General features: G+C 43.0%; 1 long non-coding RNA gene across 1 annotated transcript; it reads right to left on the bottom strand.

Moving 5' to 3' along the window:
* Window positions 1-1851: 1851 nt before the first annotated feature.
* On the bottom strand, window positions 1852-4897 carry LOC310837140. The gene is made up of 3 exons (XR_014560438.1): window positions 4481-4897; window positions 2484-2575; window positions 1852-1940 (listed from the first exon to the last, which is right to left on the bottom strand). It is a non-coding gene; the product is annotated as an uncharacterized lncRNA (long non-coding RNA).
* Between the last annotated feature and the right edge of the window lie 15703 nt (window positions 4898-20600).

Raw genomic sequence — 20600 nt, 5'->3', positions numbered from 1 at the left:
TAGCATCTTGGCTGGGGAACACACAGGGCTGTTCGTTTGATCGGAGGGGGAAACTGGGCTATTCCCTCACAGAACCTCTGATCCTAGAGGTCTATCACAAAAACGAGTGGAATGATGAAATGAATTTATCTGCCTGACCAAAGGTGATCTTAGTCCTGACAAAGAATCAGCCAGCACCCTTTTTTAAAAAAATGAAAGTACTCCTCTCTTACTCTCTCTTTTTCTATGTAACCTTCTGAGCAACAGCAGCAGTGGCAGCCAACTTGAATAAAATGGAGGGGGGTCAGGTAAGCCCTTCTCCTCATAATCGATCATTTGATGTGGTGCACGAACACCATTTGAAAGGCAATGCCCATCAAATTTGGGGGAGCCCTGGTCCCTTCAAATATTTTATTGGGTGGGGGCAAAGAACCCTCAGCCCCTAGGAGTTGGCTCCTATCCCTGAAACAAAACCAAAAACTATGAAAGTGATACTGATCCGAGGAATGTGCCACACCAGAAAGGGATAGTTCTGAAATTCCCCTCATTTGAATTGTTCAAGTTCCAAGTTGTTTTGATTTGATTCCAAAGCAGAAGTGATGCAGTTGGGAATCAGGGGTGTGCACTGACCACAAGATTTAAGTTCCAACCCTAATTCAGTGCTTCAGGATTCAGCGGTTCCAAAAACAGCCCACCTCAATTTAAAGCACTCTGGAGGCTGCCTGATTCAGTCGGAGTCCAAGTCGACTTTGCGGGGTGTGCTACAGGTTTCCTTCCCTGCATTTGCTAATGGGAAATACAGTAGTACCTTGGGTTAAGAACTTAATTCATTCCGGAGGTCCGTTCTTAACCTGAAACGGTTCTTAACCTGAGGTACCACTTTAGCTAATGGGCCTTCCCACTGTTGCCGCGTTGTTATTTCTGTTCTCATCCTGAAGCAAAGTTCTTAACTTGAGGTACTATTTCTGGGTTAGCGGAGTCTGTAACCTGAAGCGTCTGTAACCCAAGGTACCACTGTAATAATAAAAGAAACTGTAACTTCCATTCTGTTTTTATAGAAGTGGGTATAATTTTCCTCTTTAGAGTGGATAAAGCCTGCCAAAGTACAGAAAAATAAGTGCAGGGATTTTTGTGCTAGGAACCTTTGAAGTTTGGTTTCTTTTGTAGCCTTTTTTTTTTTTTGCAAAATGTGATGGAATTTGCAGGGGGGTGTGTGTGTGTGTGTGTGTGTGTGTGTGAGAGAGAGAGAGAGAGAGAGAGAGAGAGAGAGAGAGAGAGAAATAGCCACAGGCACACACATAGGCATAAAGAAGAAAATAATAATAGAGGCAATGGGTTCACTGATAAATAATACCATAAGTAAATATCACTCAGGATAAACTAAGGTACCTGTGTTTGAAAAAGCCACACACTCACACAAATAACAAGTTTATAACATAATATGTGGCTTAATGAATTCACTTGAAACAGACTAAATAAAACAAATTGCACTGAACTTAAAGCAAACTCCTCAAACCAGAATAATTTGAAGGTGAAGGTGTGAGGAGGGGGAATCCATTGCCTCTTTTAAGAAAAACAACACAAACAACACAAGATAAACAACAGCAAGAGTCAATCAAAAGGAGTAAATGAAAAAGAACTATAGAATTTGAAAAAAGGGGTAGGTAGAAGAAGGAACTGGGTTGGACTTAAACAAAAGAAAGGTCTCCCTTCAACTGCTCCACTAGAAATCTAATGTTACTGTCCCCCATAGGCAGAATTTTCAAAACAGCAATAAACACATGAGATCAAAGCTATATATTTACTTCAATATCCCTCCCACAAAGCATTTGGATTGGAGGGTCCGGTTGAAATCATCCCCTCTGATTACAAGTTTGACATGTCAATCATAAAAGAGCTTCCCGTATTTCCACCTTGGTGTTTGGTCTCCCTTCCCTGTTCATCATATCCTTACATTTGCCCTATAAAGGCAAGCACTTAGGTTCTCCCTTCAATTTGGAGCTCCTTAAACAGGTCCTACTTCACTTATTATAAGCCCCTCACTTTGGCTCATAAATCATACAAATCCACTGTGAACCCCATTAGGAAATACTGCTTGTTTCGTGTGGTATTCATTTTTGCAAATTCTGTTGTGCATGCCAAATTTGTGACATCTTTCAGCTCCCTCTGGTTCATTTGTGACTTTCCGTTTCCTTATATTACTGGTCTGCATAGCTTTTTGAGGAAACACTGCATAAAGAAAAGAAAATATTGATGTGATTGTATCTTCAGGGCACAGTCTGAAGCCCATGATATATCAGTCTGGCTGAAGCTAAGCAAATCTGAGTCTGATCTGTGCCTGGATTACAACCCCTACCACAAAATATAAAGCAAATCCAACAGTTGATCCTTTGGGTCTACACAGAACAAGCCCCTATCCACTGAACAACATTGTGTATTGTACACAGATCACTGATGTGAGTCATTCCTATAATGGTCTCTCATATGCATTCAATCATACTCACTTTGAGTCGTCTACCAGTTGAAATGTAGACATTAAGACAACCACTTCATTAATATTCTTAGATCCTCAGAAAACGAAGGTACTGAGAGAGTTCTAAATTTGGGGTGAGAATGTTTGGAGCAATTAATAGATTTCAACCTCACCCCGAATCATAATAATACCATCATTCAACTGCTCTTTTCAATTCACCCCAAAATTGCTGAAAATGAATGGGATAATACTTTGGCTCAGCACTCATTATTTCCCAAAAATGTTGGCAGATCTTTGCTGAATAAAGAACTGATGTGACAGGAAAAATGACCTTAGAGCTCCTGGGAAGACACCATCCAGATATTTGCTAAATTTAGATGATTCTCTCTGACAGAACAAGGGTACAAGGGGTCTGACCTCCCACCAGAATAATTCGGGCTTCATTGAACTAACAGCAGCATGGGAAGTCCAGCAGCACAGTGAGATTCATTGTTCCCATTTTTTTGCCCTCTGTTGAAGTTAATAGGGCTTTTGGCCTCTGTATTTTATTTGTCCTTAGGTTCAGCTCCAGTATAGGCTATACAGCAGATCAGAACACTTTACAAAGCTGATTCACATGCATATTGACTTTACAGGCTGACTCCACAACTGCCTTTGCCTGCTGTGTTAGTCTTGGAGAATTACAGGGAACAAGAGTGCCTTTAGTTCCATGACCCTATGCTACCATGCTTGCAAGAGATGCTGCCATTCAGTGTGATTGTCATCTTTGGATTTGACCAACAAGGCCTTAAGCTGTCATGTTTTGGTTCAAAATTGGTCAAAGGCTGCTGGAACATGGATAGCTCCAAGTGAGCAGCTGATTCCAACAAAGGTTGGTAGCAGACTGAGGGCTTATATGGGGCTGTCTTCACACTACCCACTCCAAGCTCCATCCCCTTAAGAGAACTTCAGATCCTTAAAGGTCAAATATTTATGAAATCAACACACACACCATGCAGCCATTATTCAGTCACCATATTCAGATGGCATAACACAATCGAAAATGCTCGAGCCAAATACTTCAGTCAAGTACTAAATAAATAAGCAAATAATGCAGTCCTCTGCTGACGTCCTATGCTGAGCTTGCTAAGAAGCTTGTGGGGCAAGTCAGCACTGTGGAGAGTTCCACCACACTGTAGAGAGATGAACAACTTGCACCAACAAAGGCTGGGCAGTGGCCTTAGTCCTACCCATTCTAGGCTCATAGCCTAAAGACAAGTGATTATCCATCCCTCTGTGAATTTCTGTCTCATTTTATGCCTATGGCATTGGGTAAGCACTGTGTTTGACCCCTCAAGTGAATCTGGCTTGGGGGAAGGCATTTATTAGGGTCCTAGCCAGGGCCGGATTTATGTATAGGCTAAGTAGGCTGAAGCCTAGGACCTCTAAATTTAGGGGGCCTCACCAGTCCACCCACTCCCCAGCGCTGCAGTCTCCACTCTCCAAAATTGCAAACCCAAGACTTCATGCGAAGGCAGGGCAACTCGGGTCCAGCAACTATGAAACTCAGGGCTAGACAGTGGGGCCCAATTTGAAGCTCTGGGGCCCAACTTGGAATCTTAGAGATATAAATACAATCCATCTAGATTGCCCTGGTGCGGGGGGTCCCTTAGGAGCAGCCTGCAGGGCCCAATTTGGCCCAATTGCTCCAATGCCTTAAGGCCAGCCCTGATGAGACTGTGCAGGGGTTGGGATGACAAGCGCTGCCACTTCTAGGTCCCTGGTGTCATTATTCAGAGTACAGACTCAAGGACTTGTAATGGAAATAAAGGGGGGATAAAGGGGGGGAACTTACTGGAAATCATTTTTGTCACCTCTCAACACCTCTCTTCTCTCAAAACCCCAGGACAATGAGCCTTTGCACTGTTAATGGAGAAAGCTCGCAAATTGTATCCCTTCTTGTTTCTATTGGCAAAACTTGTTGCATTGTTACAAGAAAGTGTCAAAATTGTATCCCCTTATACTTGACCATGCTGATAGACTACTAACCTCTGAAAATCACATAAAATCAATGTCATAACCAATTCTCCTATTTCAATGACATTTGCTTCAAAAGGAAAGGCGGGCTTGGACATCGCCTTCCTCCATAATCCTCTAAGGGAGAGGTCACATACTCAACTTGGATACTACCCTCTCCCATAATCCTTGGGATATACAGTCAAGTACAGAGCACCCCTCCCTTGAGGGGAACAATGAACATCACTTGATGGGTTTCCTGAGGCCAGGTGTTCCCACAGCCCATCCTCAGGAAGGCCAGAAGGCAAAGATATGCATAGATAGTTTTGTTGTTCTTTAGGTGGTGGGTACTTAAGGTGTTAGGAACTTGATCTGATAACTGGGGCAACTTGATGAACTTCGGTATCCTCACGACTCCCCTCCCTCCTTGTGACATGATGATGATGTATCAGTGATGGTTCTGGATATGTATTCTAGGTAGGGAGGGAAGGTCTTCAAAGAGCTTGTAGCCCATGTTTGGGGTTCTTACTCTGTTGTGCAACAATAAGGATTGTGGTCTACTGACCACTGTTTTGCTCCTGTATTTGGCTGGAACTTCCTTCTTCTACTAAACACGGAGACCTACAGGGACTTTTGCCCTGACGAGCTGGGCTGCTGAGTATCCCTGAATTTTCCATCTCAGAATCCAGAGCCAGCAAGCCCAGAGAGTCAACAACCAGCTGCACAGCCTTCCCCAGCTCAAGGGTCAGGTCAGTAGTGGTACGTGCTGCACTTCAATCAGTGGGAGAGTGCGAGCTGGGGGGGGGCAGCTGGGGCAGATAGACTAGGCAAGCAAGCTCTCCCAAGTCTCTTCCATTCCTTCCCTCCTCCTTGGCTTGAACAGAGCAAGGCAGGCACATGTGACTGGCCCTGGCCTCACCTCTCCAAGGCAGAGAAGTCTATCTTTCACACTTCACAGAGCCCTGTTGGTGCCTGCAGCATGCACTGCAGATTGCCCCCAGGCAGAGAGAGGTCTTGGAGATCAGGGAAGGCAGCAGTGGGAAGGGATCCGCAGAGGGATCCAGAACTACCTGTAGAAGGCAGGAGGCCAGGCTGCAGGCTGGTAACTGGACTTCATCCTGATGTTAATGGGAATGAGGAGACCAGGCTCCAAACTAACAATCTTTTGCAGAAAATGGAAGAACTGAAATCTGTGTTTATGCTGCATTTTTGGACCCGTGTGCTAGGTCATTTTCACAAGGTCAGCAAAGCCCTTCAAAAATCTGACCTGTTATTGAGTTCTTGTGCAAATTTGTACAGTTCACCTCTGGATTTGTTTAAGGAAAACAATGGGCCACAATGTCTCAAGAGAGGTTGTTCGCACTGAGCAGTCTGTACACTGAAAGTGACAAACATATTTTGATGAAATTTTGGATGATTGTGCTATGAGGAAGGCTAGGAAAAAAACATTTTAGCCTTACTTTATTTGATGGCTGTAGTTTACTTCTTAATATGTATTTTAAAACTGACTTTTTAATGACAACATAAAGTAGATTCTAAAGGTGCCACACTGTCACATTTTGCACTTCCCAGGCAATATAATTTGTAAACTCAAGGTGTGTTTTTTTAAGAATAACATTACAACTTCATTTTCCTAAAAAATAATGCTTATTCCAGAAAAGGTTTACAAAGTTTAGTTATTGCAAAAGTTTTTCAGTGTTAATTTTATGCATTTTTTAAAAAAAATCACCATGATATTTAACAATAATATCTTATGTCCTTTAGAGGAGAAATTGAGAAATGCATAATTTTAAATGCCCGTCATCATCCTTGGCATCACTCAATTTTGTTTATAACACTTCTATTTTCTTCTAGTCGTGAGCATGTGGGATTGGGAGGGGCCTCACAAGTGGAGCAGCCTAGGGTCCCTCTCCATCTAAATCTGGTCCTGGTCCTGGCAGAGGAATCACAGGTTCGTGACCCTCAGGCTCAAGTTCAGTATCAGGAACCCAGTTCAGTTTCTCAGCTGGCAATTTAACAGCCATGCACTCAGCCAGCTCATCTTCCTCAATCTCAGCCTCAGCTAATGATCAAGACCAGGGAGAAGGAAATACTGACCCTTACGCATGCAGTTTTTTTTATCTGTTTCATCCCCCATTCGTTCATGTATATTCTTTTTTTTATTTTCAACAAGTGATATCTCACCCTTCTGTTTCAGAAACTACTGGGTTGGCTTATCATCTGCTCACCTCACTCTTTAACAGTTCTACTAATTCTAGCTACTGTTGAGTTGCAGCAGAACTGTTGGGAACAGTAATGGCGTGTGCCTTGCTGCCACATTGGCTGCCCCTGCTTCTGAATCACAGCAGCCATGACTGTTTTCTTCCATCTTCCAAGCAAGAAAGCTAGTGTTGTATAGTGGCTAGATTAGATTAGATTAGAGCCAGTGGAGACCATGGTTCAAGTCCCCACTCAGCCATGACCATGGGCCAGCCACAGTCTCTTAGCTTGACCTACCTCACGGGATTGTTGCAAGGATAAAATGGGGAGGGAGAGAAATAAGTGTGCTTTCTCTCAGGAGGTAAGGTGGGAGATAAATGTAATGATAAATAAAAAATGAATAAGAGAAAGCAAGATTGATTGTGGGGTTCCTGTTGGGCTGTGAGGTGAAGCCCCCACCCCACCCCCACTACTGAAGTCTCAAAGCACACATCGCAATTCATCAGGGAGAGAAAGGCACTATCAGTCCTGTGGTGTAGAGCTCTCAGCCTGAGCAATGTCCTTTCAATTGGCTCCATTATTAATGCGGAAAGCCTGTTCTAGGGAGACTCCCTCAATGACAAGTTCTCACTTCCAAACATTTTTATCTCTTCCTACAAGTCCTTGGAAAGAAGGATAAAGGAGAGGAGGGGAATCCATTTTCTGTTGACATAAAAAGCAATACCCATTTAAAAAAAAAAAAAGGAATCCCTACCTCCCCTTTGGTGAATGCTGTTGAAGGCAAGGCTATGAGTCTTTCACTCTCTATCAGGGGGAAAAGTATGTGTGCTTTTAAGATACCAAAGAGCTGGATGTCACTGGTATATTTTCAAAGCTTTCAAAAAAATAAAAAATGAAACAATAATAAATGCATTGTGATTTATGCCAAGCTGTTTATGAAAAGAGATCACAGAAACGTTTTACTACTAAACAGTATAAATTGATCAAGAATGTAAACTTTGTAAATCACCAGCGCTGGAACTCTGCCTGTGGGCCACAGTGTGAGACCTGATTCCTTTAGGTACCTTGCAAAGCTTTTTAAGAGTCATAAATAACCTTGCTCCATTGATTAGTGCAGAAATGTGTTTCTTGTATCTTTTAACCCTGAGGAGTGTCTTGATAGAGTCATCTTCTAAGTGCAGGTGGGTTGGGAACCTCAATCCCCAGCGCTGAATCTGGCTCTTTGGACTTTTCCTAGGCTGTACCCCATCCCCAGACACACTGCTCCCCCTGTTTTATACACCCCCTTGAGTGTTTTCAGGAAGCTGGGATGTGTCACTGAACTCTGATAATGCTTCCTCTTTGCCTACACAGAGAATAAAAAAGTGTGCCAGTGTTTATAGGAACAGGTGTATTGTGAAAAAGTAAAATTCACATTCTTTGCTGCCCAGCCACTTTTACCTCTAGCACCAGCCAACAAGATTGCCCAAAAGATTGCCTAGGAAGGAATGTGGCCCTCAAGCTGAAAATAGTTCCCCAAACCAGGGGCAATGTATCCACTGCTTGTAGATGTGCTTTGTTGCCTCCATTTGCCCTCTGCTTTTATAGTTGTAGAATAAAAGCAAATATTATGAAGAGATTTGAAGGAAACTAAACCACACAGTGCTTACTGCCCCTGAAATGCCTGAGAGCTCAGAGAAGTGGAGAGCATGTAGCAGGATGGATGAAAGCACAGCCATGAGATGAGGGTAGCAGCAAAGAGCATTTAAGTTTCTAGCACAGGAAACATGGGGAATCGGGGGGCGGGGAGGCAACCCACATGCTTTGGCGGGGCCTGAGCAAGTGGGAGCAAGTGCACAAGGAGCTGGCAGTGGTGTAGCACCCTCTGCCTGGTTTCTCGTCAGGGCCAGCCCTGGTATTTGGCAGAGTAAGGCAGTCATCTCCAGCAGATAATTTGAGGTGTCATGAAAAGGCAGCAACTTGTTCTATTCTGTACAGTACTCCAAGGGGACTGCTTGTGGATGTACTTGCTTGCTGGCAGAACAGTATGCATTACCAATTCCTACCTACATGATCCATTTCCCTCCCCTGCCCCAGCCCCTGTCCCAGATGACACAGAACACATTCTGTACAATGGGGTGGTCATCTTGCCCTGACTCCAGAGGTACAATGGAAGTCTCCAAAGCGAAAGCAGATTTTGGTGAAAAGACCCTTTAGTGCCAAATCCTCCCAAATTTCCCCCAAATTCTTGAATCCTGTGAAAGCCACAGGAGCCTGTCTTGCCACAACTTCTGCAGCCTCAGCAGCTTAACTATGCCACTGTGTTTTGGCTGACATGTTTTTCATGTCAAGATGGGAACCTTATTTATTTCCCGTCCCTAGCTGACCCTCAGCTACATGTTCAAGGGTGCAGATACACTGAGATGTGCCAGCTGTCACTCACAACAGGAGGATTATGTGTAGCTCCCATACATTGTATGTCTTCAGCTGCTTCTCTCTTCTTCAGGGCCACCACCTGTCAGAAAGTGATGCTCCAGAACAGCGGCACTCATCTTGTCCTCTTTAGTCTTTACAAAGCACATTTATTGGACAAGCATATGATATTTCTAGAGGGTGGCAGATGGTCTAAAACCATCTTATGCCCCCACCAGGAGGCATGTTAAGATCTTGGGAGGGGAAGAGTGTAAGTGCTTCCAAAAATATATACAAGTAAAATAAAATTAAATGTCACACAAATTCAAATTTATTTGAAAATTTGAATAAAATAATTATGGGAGCCCAGTTTTGTTTTGTTGTTTGTTACCCAAAAATGACCTCATGTACTGCTTGGATAATTTTTTTTGAGCGAAAGAGTCCATACATTATCTCAATAAATGAATGCATAAGAGCACCATTTACAGAGTATTGGGCAATGGGTCTGAATCCACAGGTTTGAGCATGCCATTCCCTTCTACAGGAGAGAAGAGGTGTTTTCCACCAAAGGGATGAACTTTTAGGGTCATATGAAGCATTTTCACCCAATGTGGGGAGGTGGAGACAGACTGTTTAAGCCTTCCCTGCACTCTCTCTTCTTCCTTTGACATCCATCCTCCTACCTTTTACAGTGTGGGCCTTTGGTTAGTCACCCTTTTGGCAGGTGTGGGGAGGGCTATGTAGGATTTATTATTTTTGGAAGGTGCTGAGTGGCTCTGGGTTTTCTCCTTTTGGCCTACTGTTGGGTAATGTCCGCCTGACTAGGGTGTTGTTCTTTATTTGGCTAATTGTCATTTAGTCTGCACAGGTGGGAGGATTTAAGAATTTGCAGGTTTGATATCTGAAGCAGTGTTTGGTTGAGGGCACTCTTTAGTCACCTTTATGAGACATGGCCTGCAGAGTGCTGGGGTGCTTTCTGCCCTGGCAGGCACATCAGGATAAATATTGTCCAAAGGGGCCATGGTGTGCCTGCTGAGTTCATGCATGTTGAGCTCATGCGTGGTCCATGCAGTGGGGAGGGAAGAATTTTAGGAAACTGCTGGTGGGCAGAGTGTGTGGCTATAAACTTTCCCCTGGTGATGGGAGGGACAGATTAACCCCATCTATTACCAATCACATGCCCAAACATATTTGATTTGTTTAAAGGTAAAGGGACCCCTGACCATTAGGTCCAGTGGTGACCGACTCTGGGGTTGAAGCGCTCATCTCGCTTTATTGGCTGAGGGAGCTGGCGTACAGCTTCCAGATCATGTGGTCAGTGTGACTAAGCCGCTTCTGGCGAACCAGAGCAGCACACGGAAACACCGTTTCCCGCTGGAGCGGTACCTATTTATCTACTTGCACTTTGACGTGCTTTCCAACTGCTAGGTTGGCAGAAGCAGGGACCGAGCAGCGGGAGCTCACCCCGTTGCGGGAATTCAAACCGCCGACCTTCTGATCAGCAACTCCGAGGCTCTGTGGTTTAACCCACAGCGCCACCCGCATCCCTATTTGGTTACAATGGTTTAATTAAGTATATTTTGCACATCCTCAAGTTATTTTACTTTAATAAATATAGACTTTTTACCCATATTCCTGTTGTTTGGAGTCTTCTTCAGGTGTGCTGGTGAAAAAAAGGGAGGAAGCCAGAGTATTCACAGAGGATTTCTTATTTCAGGTTTTTTCAGTAGCATTGTTATCCACACTCTTCCAAGGAACTCTTTCAAATCACTTGCCTCAAAGGTCTATACAAGGCTCCAAGCACAACGGTAATCTTTCTGCCTGCTTTCTTGTCCAAACTCCTTTTCTCCTAGGCTCCCAATTTAAGAACCACCTAATTTTTCTAGGATCCTGAACAAAAAAAAAAATTGTCCCTCATTTAAAATTATGAAAAAGGGCATCTAAGAAGACAATGTTGTTTTCCCAGACCAAGAGCGATCGTTCCTGTCCTTACACTTAAAAAAAAACTGCTTCGAGAGACAGACTTCAAACCACAAAAAGGAGACAGACACAGGGAAATCTAATTAGCCACAGCATAAAAACTAGAAATTTATTTGTACGCAAATGGTGGTTGCATATTCCAAATAAAATGGAAGCATATAAGAAACTCAACAGACAGATTAAGTAAAGAACGGGACTGATAAAAAACAATGCAAGTCATCTGAATAAGCAGGAGGTAATTTACCTCTCTTCAGGTTTGCTCCTTGACTTGCTGGTCTCTTGCAACTGGCCTAGGAAGCTGAAGAGGTAACAGGCTTTAGTGAGCAGGAAGAGTATGTGGCAGAGAGCACTACACAACCAGAGGTAGTAGCAGAGTGTGGCCATGAGGCAGGCTTGTTTTATAATGTAATTTGTGTTTTTATCTTGTGCTTTTATGCTGTGAAGCACCCTGAGATCTGTACATGAAGGGCGGTATACAAATAATAATAAATAAATAATAGAACATGTTGACTTCACAGCTCAAAAAGCAGAGCAAGTGAGAATAGTAATTTGTAGGTTTTCTTCACAATGGTTTCTCCAAGGGATCCTTTGCCATATTTAGTGATATTAAAGGACTTGCTACCCAATGGGATGCATTGTTTTCTGTCATTCAGCAATACTTAGGCACTCAGGGATAATCTGAATGTGTTATAATACTGTCATGGTGTTTTTTCTTCCTTCTGATCCAGTTATTTCATTACAAACCCACACTAATTCCCTACAGATATCACCCGTCTGCTTGATTCCACCCCCACCAACTCCAGTCTTCCCCAGCCCATTTCATTTTGAATCCAGCTTGCTAGCAAATTTCTTCATATAAAATTAAATCTACTGTATCTCAAGTTTGTATAATCAGATCATTAAAATGCATGGCTAATGTGTGTAAATTGGAACTCAGCTCATTACCATAATCACGCTCCATAATTATTAAATAAACAAGCACTGGAGAATTTGGAAACCTGCTGAATATGCTATCCCAGGTCAGCAGTCTTCTTTATTTTTTAAAAAGTTTTGTTTAATAATGGCAAGGCATTGTGGAAAGACCATTAAATGACCAAACTCAGAGCCTCACTAGCCAGAATGGCAAAAGCCTAGAGCAAAAGTGGCAAATGTGCAGTGCTCCCCCCACCCCCTTAAAAATGTTTAGGGGTACTCTCATTTACCTACTCATATTGAAATAATGCCCCTCAATGAGGCCAAACTTAGATTCACAAAATGTTTAGGGGTATGCTTACCCCTGCGTCCCCTGCCCAGGAAAAAACACCACTGCATTTTTGCCCACAAATGTCAGAATTGCCTATCCTAGCACCATAATCGTAAACCAAATGGGCACAATCCAACTAATGCTAATACTATTAAATCCTTTTGTTTTCATTTTGATGATCTGTAGCCAGAGGTTCAGGGACGCGGGTGGCGCTGTGGGTAAAACCTCAGTGCCTAGGACTTGCCGATTGTATGGTCGGTGGTTCGAATCCCCGCGGCGGGGTGAGCTCCTGTCTTTCGGTCCCAGCTCCTGCCCACCTAGCAGTTTGAAAGGACCCCTAAGTGCAAGTAGATAAATAGGTACCGCTTTATAGCGGGAAGGTAAACGGCGTTTCCATGTGCTGCGCTGGTGCTGGCTCGCCAGAGCAGCCTCGTCACGCTGGCCACGTGACCTGGAAGTGTCTCCGGACAGCGCTGGCCCCCAGCCTCTTAAGTGAGATGGGCACACAACCCTAGAGTCGGACACGACTGGCCCGTACGGGCAGGGGTACCTTTACCTTTACCTTTTAGCCAGAAGTTCAACTTCCATAAAATTTAAAGGCGCTTAATTATTTCTGTACCATGTTCTAAGGGTGTGATCCCCATAATGCAGGTACCATTTGGATGTTCCCTAAGAAGAAAGACAGTAAGAATCAAACACCATGGACTCATATATACAGCTGCAAATAAAACGTTTTGAATGTGTTGTAAAGTGCAATATACAGTTTTGACACTAGATGGTGACAGTGAGATACAGCAAATTCAATGCATTTTTCAAAACAATTTTTTTAAAAAAGCATTTTCACAAGGTTTTTACCTTGTCTAGGTTCCACCCAGGGGTCTATTCACGAGCACTTCTCCATTGCTTCTCACAAGTACAGGATTGCAGCCACAACTACTTCTATGTAGGGCCATCAACTTGTTGCAAACCCATCAATGTGTAGGACTTAAACTTTCTCTTAATTGATTAACTTTCTCTTAATTGCCTTTTAAGAGATTAATTGATCAAATAATTAATTCAGTGTAAAGAAGTTTTGCCAAAACTCATTGTGAAGGTGCCCTTGAGGAAAGTTTCCTTAAAAGTCTGAAAAAGATTTGCTTCCAAATAAACTTTTGTCCTTGCTGTCTCTCCTGTCAATTAACCAGAGGACAAACTTCAATCTGCAACTGAAATGTTAATCTGCTATTAAGGCTTCAGTTGCTAAATCACGCCAATTAATCAATTACAGATTGCAACCCTATTTATTTGGGAGCCCAAAGGGGCTAGGCATTATTAAGCATGGTGGGGAATGGCTTTCAGCAAGAGGACAGCGTTTCCTCCTGGGCAACCTACCACATGCTGGTGGTGGGTGAGGCTAGAGGCAAAAGTAGGTGGAGCAACAGATGCAGTTCTTACTTTCCACAGTAGGTCACACATAAAAAGGGCCAGAAGTATATGGGCACCCAGCTCATTATCCTTTATTGAAGCAAACAAGAAGCATTGTCAAAATTTAAGGAGCTCCAATAGTGTTAAATAAGGGGTGTGGGTGGCGCTGTGGGTTAAACCACAGAGCCTAGGGCTTGCCAATCAGAAGGTCGGTGGTTCAAATCCCCACGATGGGGTGAGCTCCCGTTGCTTGGCCCCAGCTCCTGCCAACCTAGCAGTTCGAAAGCACATTAAAATGCAAGTAGATAAATAAGTACCGCTCCAGCGGGAAGGTAAACACCGTTTCCATGCACTGCTCTGGTTCGCCAGAAGCAGCTTAGTCATGCTGACCACATGACCTGGAAGCTGTACGCTGGCTCCCTTGGACAGTAAAGCGAGATGAGCACCACAACCCCAGAGTCGTCTGCGATTGGACCTAATGGTCCTTTACCCTTTACCTTTATAGTGTTAAATATTCAAATTCACATAGGCTCTTGAGCTTGGCAATAGGGTTATAGGAGGCAATGTTGGTGAAAGGAAATCTCTCTCCAAAGGCAATCCATTATTGGAATATCCAGCAACAACAATAACAGTTGGGGATGCAATGGGACCAGAGACAAGGAATTTAATAACCCCCCAGCTGCTATTTGCTTGAAAGAGAAAAACATAAGGGTCCCATATGGGGGGAGCGAGGTGTTGATTGAAAAAAGTAGTGTAGAGGGGAGAATTAAAACACCCCTCCTTGGTGCTGTGATACCAGTTTTGGGACACACAAACCCCAATTGCTTCTAACTTTCTGAAGCAAAATGGTGAAGAATTCCCATGTCACGTTTCATTTGGCCTCAGGTTCATAAACACACTGAAAGGAGTTCAGGGGTTGTCACTTAAGGATAATTGATCAAGTAACAAGCCTCCCGATGCCTTTTGATGTACCTTGTTTTCTTCAGAGAGAAAGACAAAAGTGGTATTAAACATTTATTGTTCCAGGACCAAAGGCTGTTTCATCATTGCTGCATTATAAAAAAAATAAAAAGTCCACAGTATACTTTTCAATTAGGCTTGACGTTTCAGGTCTGCTTACATAGGAAAGTGAACTACAAAGAAGCTCTCAAATTAGATTCAAGCCATGATGGACATTACCATTTTGGTGAGCTGGAGCTTATCAGGTTGCCTTACCCTTGGGGTTGAGCTCCAAATTCCCAGAGCGTGCAATGGAGATTTGAGCTGAAATTACATTTTATTATGCATTTATGGGACAGAGTGGCTGTTCTTATCTCAGATATGGGAAGAAAGATTAGAGTGTTATATAATTTTTTTAAAAGCTTTGTTCACATACATTGAGAGGAGCACCATCGTCCAATTAACATGAGAGAGCCTGCTGTTCTCTTTTGTGCATGGATTGCCCACAGCCCTGGTTTTGATCCTTAAAAATAAATAAATCAACAAATCAAATAACTGCCTTGTAAAGAACCCAAGCTGAAAAATAATTGGGGGGTGGAATTTAGCTGGTAAGAAAATTCCATGCAGGAAAAGAGGAATAACTAGGACCTAAGAAAAAGTAGAGGGACATGGGTGGCGCTGTGGGTTAAACCACAGAGCCTAGGACTTGCTGATCAGAAGGTTGGTGGTTCGAATCCCCGCAACAGGGTGAGCTCCCATTGCTTGGTCCCTGCTCCTGCCATCCTAGCAGTTCGAAAGCACATCCGTGCGCTGCTCTGGTTCGCCAGAAGCGGCTTAATCAAGCTGGCCACATGACCCAGAAGCTGTACGCCGGCTTCCTCGGCCAGTAAAGCGAGATGAGCGCCGCAAACCCAGAGTCAGCCACGACTGGACATAATGGTCAGGGGTCCCTTTACCTTAAGAAAAAGTAGAGGCTCACGAAAGTGAGCTTAAATCTCTGCTGCCCCCATTAAATCCTGAATTCAAGGCTTCCCATGTGAAGGCCTTCCCACTGTAGGGAAGCTACCAAAGAGTGCAGATTAGCCAGTTATTCAACAGAGCAGAAATGCCATGTCAATAATTTTCATAATGTGATGTTAGCTGTTTCTCTTTTTACTTTCAAATCATCTCATATCATCAAGGGCTTTGCAAGAATTATTCCTTCTATCTGTGATGTTTAGGCTATATAGCCAAAATAACACCACCCTTCATTCGCAGAAGATGGCTTTAAAGGGGGATTAGAGAAATTATTGAAAGATAAAGGTCGAATACCTACACTGTCAGAGGCAGTATGCCTCTGAATATCAGTTGCTGGGAATACCAGTTGCTAGGAATCCCAAGTGAAGCAGAGCTGTTGCACTCAGGTTCTGCTTGAAGGCTTCCCATAGGCATCTGGTTGGCCATTTTCAGAATGGGATGATGGACTAGATATGGTTTGGGCTTGGTCCAGTGGAGTTCTTCTAATGAGCAGTGACAACTAGAATTCTAAAGGTATTTGGTTGTTTGTCCAACCAGATCTAGAAGGTCAAATCTACAACAGCCAGTGATTTTATCTTATTACTTTGCATAGATATCAACTTCATTGTATGCATATGGTACATACTAATTAGACTGCTTCCCAGAGTATTATGATAATTAATTCAACATCAACATGTTTAATTCGTAAATTCATTTAAATGTGGTAACGACAGTGGCATATTAACAGCTCTAAGAGATTGAAAGGAGGATAATTCGTTTGTTAATTTTTTTAAAAAAAATGCTGGAATTGTACAAAAGCAAAATGCTGCAGGTAAAATGTAAGAAAATAATAGAAGGAATTTTGGAATAAAAAGTACGGTGAGCTCACAAAAGGCTTTTTTCTGCTATCTAAAAAACACAGTTAAAGAACAAAACTGAATAATTAGACGGCAATCCTAAAAACATGTTTACAAAGGAGTAGGCACTTTTGAATAGGTTTCTGCAGAAAAATGCATAGGATCGCACTGTTAATCCATTATATAATAGTGACACAGAGACGTCCTTTTCAGGTGTCCAAAACACACGATCACATTCAGCAAAAGAAAGCATAAAATATAAGGCTGTCAGTGACTACTAGCTATTTGCTGGCCAAGTCCAAAGATGGGTCCTGCTTGCAGCACTAAAGTCATGCCCAACCTTTATAACTGGAGTCTGGGGGTATGTCAACCATTGGGTCATTGTTTATCTTGCTTAGCCATGTATCACACCTACTGTGCATTTGAGGTTTACCTATGTACCATACTGAGCTGAGCATTAAAGGGATTGGGTGGTTTCTTTTTTTTGGGGGGGGGGAACTTTATCCAAGTTTGAGTTCTTCATTCTGTGCATAGCAGGGCATGGTGTCATGACCTCCAGTCCAAGGTCATAGATGTCCAGATCCATCCACTCTTCAGCATCACTGACAATGTTGAGATTGCTTGGGCTGTCCTGCTCATACCAGCTTTTCTTCAGAAGAGACCCCAGGTTCCACATCTGGGCAGGATTGAGCCCTAGCATAAGGCAATGATTAAGGAGCTCAGTGGTGTATTACCGGCACATTACAAATGGGCTCATTAACTTAATTACTATCAGATACACTACATTTCAAGCAGTAGTTTCAGAACACTGAGGCTATATGCACTAAAATGTAGGAAGTTGCCTTACACAGAATAAGGTGGCAATGCACAAGTAGGGCATCACCGTCAAGAGCACACAGCCACACCCTCAAGCCTGCAAACAGTTCAGACAAGCAACTAACCTTAATCCAAAAGACACAAGGTCACAGGCACACTGTCAGCTTATACCAGGCATATCCAAAGTCCAATTTGGGGGCCTAATCCGGCCCGCCGGTCGGTTCAATCAAGCCCCCACAGGCAGTTCCTCCCTGCGGTTCTAAAAAAAGGTCAATGGTCGGCCCTCATGCATGTTCACTTCATCAAATCTGGCCCTCTTTGAAAAAAGATTGGACACCCCGTCTTATACTGAATCAGCGACACTAATTGGCAGAAGCTTCTCCAAGGTTTCAAGAAAGGGACATTCCTAGCTGTACCTGAAGATGCCAGGGATTGAACCTAGGACATTCTGCATGCAAAGCAATTCCTCTACCACTGGGCTACAACCCTCCCCCAAGTAGTATCAATTTGCCTGGATTCATGCCAAAACATTGAAGGCTAGTATTTGACCCCAGTATATAGTGTTTTCGTTGAAGAGTAGAATCAATGCAAAATTATACAACGTAATAGCGACACTTCCCATCCTTTTCTCACAGCTTCGAGAAAGAAAAAGATTGCCACACAATATCCAAGAGACTATCTCCAGTCTGTAATCACTTCCACATTAACTGAGAAGCTGGAAGATTGATGAGGTACTTTAAGGTCAATTGGTTTCCTTCTTTCTTCCCTTCTTTCTTTTTCTTTTTTTTTAATTGCAGTTACTTTAATCAGCCTGGTTTGTTTTAAATAAGAGGCTGTAAGAGAGATGTGAATCACAGAATATCTCAGTCAATTTGCTCACTTTTGAAGGCTGACTTTGGGGGGAGATAATCCACAGATGGCTGTGCCAACTGACTGCCATCATCACCAACCCTCAGAGTACGAGGCCCACCAGCAACCTTTTCAAAGGGCCTTGAGATGAACAAAGCACCTTGAGGTGCAGCAATATACAACAGTTAATCTGAAATGGAACAAAGCCTCTTCTCAGGCTTGTCTTAATAATCTATTTTTGGTTTGTTAAAAAGAAATGCAAATTAGGATAGGAAGGGAGATCAGGAGGAGGAGGAGGAGGAGGAGGAGGAGGAGGAGGAAAGAGAAGGTGAAGAGATGAGAAGTTAAAACAAGTGTTGCTAAAGTGATGCTCTCCAGATGTTGCTGGACCATGAATCTGAACATCTGGGACCCACTCAGCAGGCATTATAATTTATGTTTAAATTTATAGTTTTAACTTTATTATTATTATTATTTGCATTCCCTCTTTGTAAACTGCTTAGAGACTACTATAGTGAAGTGGTTATATGAATTGTTCATCATCATCATCATCTCCTATCATCCTTGACCAGCCTCCCTGAGACTGATGAGAATGGGTGTCCACCAACACCTAGAAAGCAACAAGTTAGCCACTGGGAGGTTTAGGAGAAGAGAGATGCTTTCAGATGCTAAGTAAATGCCTGGAGGGAGAAAGACAGATGTTAGGGGCAAATGAAATCCAGGGTGCATCAGCATGATAATCTATCATGGACCCGGTGCTGCTCAGGCATGCAGGTTTTCCACAGCATCTGCACAATGTGGTCCACATCCAAATACCATCCCACATTCTCTTCCCATTTAATCCAGATCTTCCAATTCAACAACAACAACAACAACAACAACTGTAATGTTAATTCACCCCCCTATAAATTGGATTACATGGAATGGCATTTTGATAAGGCTTATGTTGCATGGATGCCACAATAAACCCTTGTTTGCAGAAATTGCAGTGTGAAAGCAATCCCAGAGAAAGGGAGAAATGAAAGACAGAATTCAGGAAACAGAAGTATCAATCCAGAAGGCAAATAGAACTAGGAAGACCAATGAGTATGTGTTATATCCAGTGCTTTTTTCGGGGGGGGGGCGCAGGGGTATGCATACCCCTAAACATTTTGTGAATCTAGGTTTGGTCTCATTGAGGGGCAGTATTTCAATATGAATAGGAAAATGAGAGTACCCCTAAACATTTTTTTATATCTAAATAAATTCTATACATAATAGACCCATTAACATTAATGAGCCTAAATTAAAGGTAAAGGTAAAGGGACCCCTGACCATTAGGTCCAGTCGTGACCGACTCTGGGGTTGCGGCGCTCATCTCGCATTAATGGCCGAGGGAGCCGGCGTACAGCTTCCAGGTCATGTGGCCAGCATGACTAAGCCGCTTCTGGCAAACCAGAGCAGCACACGGAAACACCGTTTACCTTCCCGCCGGAGCAGTACCTATTTATCTACTTGCACTTTGACGTGCTTTCAAACTGCTAGGTTGGCAGGAGCAGGGACCGAGCAACGGGAGTTCACTCCGTTGCAGGGATTCAAACCGCCGACCTTCTGATCAGCAAGTCCTAGGCTCTGTGGTTTAACCCACAGCGCCACCCACATCCCTTGAGCCTAAATTAGTCATGTGCATTAATGCCAACGGGTCTACTCTGAGTAGGGTTAACATTGGATACTACCCTGTTTGTGTATTTATTTAAGTGTTGTGTCAAAAAATTCTTCTCTCAGTGTGTATGTGTGTTTGTTTTTTACCATTCTCTATCAATGACTGAAAAAAGGAATTGCATCCAAAAATTACTAAAGGGTGGGGGAGAGAATGGTGGATTTATCAGGGGTGGGATGCATGATTTTTGTTGTACTTGTTTTACTATGCAAGTAAAGCAAGTTCATTTCCCCCAATTCCTGTGCTTCTCAAAACCCCATATGGCATATTTTGGTTGGGCCCTCCGAGATTTGTAAGAAGACGTTCTACCATACACTTGGCAGTTGTTCCTTTTGGGGGGACGGGGGACAACCTGTGTGTGTGTGTGTATGTGTCCGTGCGTGTGTGCGTGCGTGTTTGCTTTCGAAGAAATCAGAGACTGTAGGGAAGGTTTTAGCAGAGCACTAATTTATTTATTATAACTATATTGCACTTTTCAGTCAAGATTAATGAGACTGGCTCCCAGTGAGGAAAGTAGTCTGTGATAAATGTTAAAAGATAGAATGATAGGATTAAGGGGACAGAGATAAAGGGAGAGAAGAGAAGTGGACCTGAAATAGACTCATGTTTACTCTCCCAGGCATTTGAGCAACCATACCTTCTTGGTTTGATAGCTATTTTTTTTTTTTTAATAATTTTTATTAAGATTTTCCAAATTGAAACAAATTAAATCCAATTTATACACTTCTTCCAATAACCAGGACTTCCCCCTCCCCCCCTCTTGTGTTCCAAATTTTCTAA

The sequence above is a fragment of the Podarcis gaigeae genome (assembly GCF_964106915.1).
Source record: "Podarcis gaigeae genome assembly, chromosome: Z".
In the NCBI taxonomy this organism is placed as follows: Eukaryota; Metazoa; Chordata; class Lepidosauria; order Squamata; family Lacertidae; genus Podarcis; species Podarcis gaigeae.
Note: the sequence above shows the minus strand (reverse complement) of the source record. Positions and strands in the feature narration are given on the sequence as shown.